A 5077-nucleotide genomic window follows, 5' to 3' on the forward strand; every position below is an offset into this window, starting at 1 on the left:
CCCCCCCCCCCCCCCCCCCCTCCACAGAGGGCAGGGATGGGAAGTATCCCTAGGTAGGGACGAGAGTCAGAGTTCTAGGGGCTCCCCCTTGCACCCCCCACCCCACTTGGGGTTAGTGGCCTCTTATTCTTTTCCCCCTCATCCACAAAAGGTGGTGAAGGAAAGTATCCCTGGGTGGGAGGGGTTGGTGCTTTAGGGGCATCTTCCTTGTTTGGGATCAGTTGCCTCTTCTTTTTCCCCCCCACCCTCCAGAAAAGGCGGAAGGAGAGTATCCCTGGTGGGAGGGGGTTTCCAATCTCATCACCTGAAGGGAGCGGCACAATGTAAAGGGAGTGGGCGGCAGGTGGTAGTTTTACTGTCTCTCCCTGCTCCTGGAGAGGGCAGGGCTTTGGCGCTGACTTTCTTCTCTATCGGGCCACGTTGTGTACTTGATAGTTGTGCACTTGACAGTAAAGACCTGAGGAAGGGCACTGTGGTATCCAAACGCTTGTCTGAGTCTATCCCAACCAGGCCATTGGGCTAATTAAAAGATCTCACCTTGCCCCACACTTAATAATGGAAAATCCTTGACCCACACTTAATAGTGGAAGTTTAGAAATCCAGTAATCTTTTTGCACAGGTATCGACAGTGGACAGGCATGTGTTTCAGTATGTTCCAGCTGGTTAGGATCTGGACTTCAAAATAGAAACAAAAATAAAGTTTGCTAATAGACAAGTTGTGTTCAGAAAGTAATAAAACAGGCAGCTGAAGAAATGGAGCAAAGCAAGTTAATTTTTGCCCTGTATTGTAGCCAGGTGCATTCCCCATAAAATAGTAAGAAAGTTCCATTTCCCGTCTGTTATTATGGGAAACTTTCTTTATCCTGATATCCAGATAAACAGATCAGGTGTCACAACATATCACTTCTGGACTCCACCCCAGTACTTTTCCGACTAGGAACTTTACTCTTGTACATTTGGTTCTGTGGAACTGCTCTGAATTGTGACAGCAGGGGGAGACTTCATTTCCTCTACTGTTTGCAGTCAAGAGCTTTTCTTTAATGGTTTATCCCACAGCCAGGATCTTTTGATTTTGCCAAAGAAATTCCTGTTTCTGGTTGGCAAAGTTCTACTTCTTGATATCAGCGGTTCCTAGCAAAGCGGACTTTCTGAACTGAAGACGGGAAAGGGAAGATTCCTTTTATTTGGGACAGTTTTTATGGTGGTCAAAAGGGAGGAAATATACCCAGGAACCTGAGTGTGCATTTCTGTTGGGTTAGAATTTCTTCCTCTGTACTTTTTGATAAGTCAGATAATTTTTCCCTGCTTAGCTGGCTCCCCTGCCTTTCACTGGAGAAGTAGAAGGCCAGGTTTTAATTATTTATTTTTGTTGCCTGCTTCCTGAAACATCTCTCTGAATCTGGCATTCATGTTGCATGGTAGATCGGTGGCAGTTTTTGGCTACTTTTACAAACCTTACGAGTTGCACGTTGGGCTCTTCTAAACTGATCGGTGAGGTTGAGTCACTCTTCCTGGTTTCTGAATCTTCAGGCTGACTAGCGCTTTAGAGGGAGTGACAGTCTTGCTAGACTAGACATGAGCCAGAGGCTAATCTGCAAGCTGGGAGCCAGTACAAATTGTCATTGGTCCCTTGGTGGGTTGTGGATGTTGCCTTTGAGTGTCCGTTTGCTCCCTCTGTGTGCAGTGTGGTCTGTCTTCTCTTTTGATCCCTTGTTGTGGAGCCTGTTGAATTAAGAATAATGTCATTACTAGTGCTTTAACATCATCTGCATCGACTCTGGTCTGTAATCGGTTCCTCTTCTCTGCGCTGTCTTTTGTTTCCAAAAACTCTTTGGCTGCTGCTTCCATTTTCCAAGGGGAAAAAGGAGCGAAACTTGAGTTCCTTATTGTTTTGTTCACTTCTGTGGCTTTCCGAGGAATAAGTGTCACATGGCATTCCCTGAATTCCTTGTCTGGGGAGGTGGAAAGTGAGTGGGGCTTCTCTGCCAGACTGTCCCCGAGTAGGTAAGTTTGTTTTTGGAGTTCTGGTCAGTTTTGGGAACTGACCTGTCTGATATAATCCTGCTGCTCCAGATTTGTTCCCTAGCTAGCTCAGGTGTTTTGAACTTTTGTGAAAGAGAAGAAATGCTTGGGAATTTATTTGAAAATAGTAGGGGAAGGCTGAAATGCCAAGGAGGCATACACGAGTGTGATTGTTTTCCTGGGTTCTGGTAAGTGTGTCTGTGGGCAGGAACTCAAGGAAAAAGATTCACAGAAGTTTAGGGCTGGAAGGGACATTGAGATCATTGGGTCCAGCTTGCCTGCTCTGGGCAGGAAAGACTGCTGGGGTGAAATAACTATGATTTAGACTTGCTAAATGCCAAACTTTTCCCTGCTTTAGATGGCTCAAAATGGGGACTCCTAGCTGCATCGGCAGCCTTCAAGAGTCTGAGAGCTGCACTTAATTTGCATAGCTAAGTACGGCATCTCTTCTGTGTGAATGGAGCCTGTGGAGACTCTGGGTTCCAGCGTGCACTTTCCACATCTGCTTGGATTGAAATGGAGTGCTGCAAAAAGGGACTTGTTGCTTCTCCAAGCTGCATCTCACTACTAACAGCGAGGGCAGCCTTTGCCCAGAGTAGCAGCACTTGGGATGGTGCACTTTGCCTTTGCTTGAAGCGTCTAGTTCTGAACTGACTTTAGGGTGTCTAAAGACCCAGGTATCTAGGGCGTCTAGTGGTTTTGTTTTGAGGTGGCTGCTATTTCAGACAGCCCTAAATTCATCAGTGCAATCATGGATGCTTTGTTTTCCCCTTTGTTCAGCTGTCTTAAGGACTCTGGGGTTTTCTCCACAAGGGCTAGGGCTGTTAACAATGCAAAAGTCCACGCTGGTGTGTTTTGGTGGTGTGTAAGCAGGGCAGCTGTTGTGTGCAGTGGGATCATCAGACATGCATCCTAAAATGTTTAAAATGCGTGGGATGAAAAGGGGAAGTGCAGATCCAGTGGGGCGGTCAAGAATTGCCTTCTGTGAAGATAATTAATTGAATATTGGACCCTGAAGTCTGGCTGTACCCCTGCATTAAAGAGAAGGGCATCTGTTTCCTGTCTGCTGCATGTAACCCTTTTGGTCCAACTTCAGTTCCCTGGTCCAATCTCTCATAAACAAGTCCAGGCAAAGTTACCAGATCTCTTGGGTTCTTTCTAGCCTGATTGCCTGTCTGGGTGGGATTTGTCATCTGGTCCCATTCTATTGTAAATTGGTGACTGGAGCTTCTGCTTGTTTTTTGTGCCTGGGTGCGCTTATCTGTGGTTTTCCAGGTTGCTTTATGAAATAAAGCAGTGGAGTACGCAGTTCATTTTTAGACTTTGTCATCTTGAGTTCTTTGGTCAGCCTAACTTATCATTCCTTAAACATTTGTTCTATGCTAACCTCTCCCTTACGTTACCATAATAAAATAACCCACAGTGGCCATGCAAGGTACTTGCCTACAAAACTGCTGGTTGCTCATTGTAACAGTTGTGGTAAGCATGTTGACCTAACTTATGTCAAAGGAGATCCTTTTTTCCATTTATAAAGAACTAAAGCACTTTATCATGTCATCGCATGAAAACTGTTTTCCGAAATCTTGTCTGGGTTTTAGATTGTCCAAAGTTGTAGTTAGTCTGTCTGCTGGTTTATTGCACAAGTTCTAGTGCAAGTGTTTTAAAGAGCCCACACTAACCCATCTCCCGGTTAACATGTCTAGCTTTCATTCTTTTGTATTAATGCTCACATCAGGCCTGGTGTTTGTTTTTAGGGGCATTTTGTATGCAGAGTTCTGAGAATTGCTTCCCAGGCGGCCCCCGAGCCCCCTTCCATGGAACAACAAAGTTCTTGGTTCAGGGAATGAAGGAAATGAGTTTAGGTAGAAACTGGGCGCACTTGGAACAGAAAATAGTGCTAGTTCAAACCCTTCAAACTCTCAGTGCTAATTAAAGAAGAATGCAGGTCGTTAGGCACATCTTATCTCTGTTCTGATGTATGATTTGACCAAGGATGCAGAGAGAATCTGACTCTTTTGTTCATTTTCCTTTGAAATAGGAAGGAGTATCAACAATGAGGTCCATGGGCCAGATCTGCCTGCAGAGGCCCATCATCTTGGCCCCGGTGCTGTGCCTGGGTCTTAGAGTTGACCTGTGTGTGAGGCCTGCTCTGGCTTCGTAGTTTCATAGTTTCATGCAGTGCAGCCCCAGACCAGCTGGGCCGGGCGCTGGATCTGGCATGCAGAGGTGGGGGCAGTGGGCTTTGTAGGCCCAGTCTGGCCTATGGACCTGGCCTTGTGCCACTCATCTGGCCTACAGGAGATTGACACTCCTGTAATAGGGGAAACAGTAGTTCCTACTTGGTAGAGAGGTGGGGTTGAAGGCTAGTTAATCCTCAGTTAATAGAAATACAGCTTTCTTCAGCTATCAGCTTGATTTTTAGAAGATGCCCTGCACATTATATCAGCTTTACAGAGTTCTTAGACTTGAAAATGGACTAAACCTCATAGTATTGCAGTGAGATGATACATGTCATTGCCGTGTAACAAAAATGACTGAATGAGGCATGTGCCTCACCTCACAGGAAGTTGGTGACTGAACAAGAGCTACTGCCCAGATTTTATAACATTCTTCCTTCTTAAAGAGAGAATGCATGGAAGCTTCAGCAAGTTTTGTCTGTTCGGGGTGCGGGATTTATTTGTGCTTAATAAACCATGGTAATCCTGTACACAGTTGCTGGCAGTGAACACACGCTGGGCTCTTATGGGGATGTTGTATAAAGAGGGGTTAGTCAATTTTGGTGGTGTTGGCAGTTTGCAAACTATGTGCAGCAGTGAGTCATACAGTGCCGAAGCACTGTTTGAAATGGCCAGTTCTCATATGTGTATAATAGGAGGATTTAGGGCACTCCAGTGAAATGCTTGCTAAGCCCTTGCTAGAGAGCAGGCATTGAAGCAAGTATCTGTTTGAAAATTCCAGCATAAAAGTCTCTCCTCTCTCTTTGTTAGCTGGCAGCATTCCTCTGCGCCCCCCAGATGCTAACATGAGCTGCAGCTTTTCTGCTTCACCTGCCTTC

This window comes from Gavialis gangeticus, unplaced genomic scaffold (assembly GCF_001723915.1).
Source record: "Gavialis gangeticus isolate Ggan-Ray unplaced genomic scaffold, GavGan_comp1, whole genome shotgun sequence".
NCBI classification, from domain to species: Eukaryota; Metazoa; Chordata; order Crocodylia; family Gavialidae; genus Gavialis; species Gavialis gangeticus.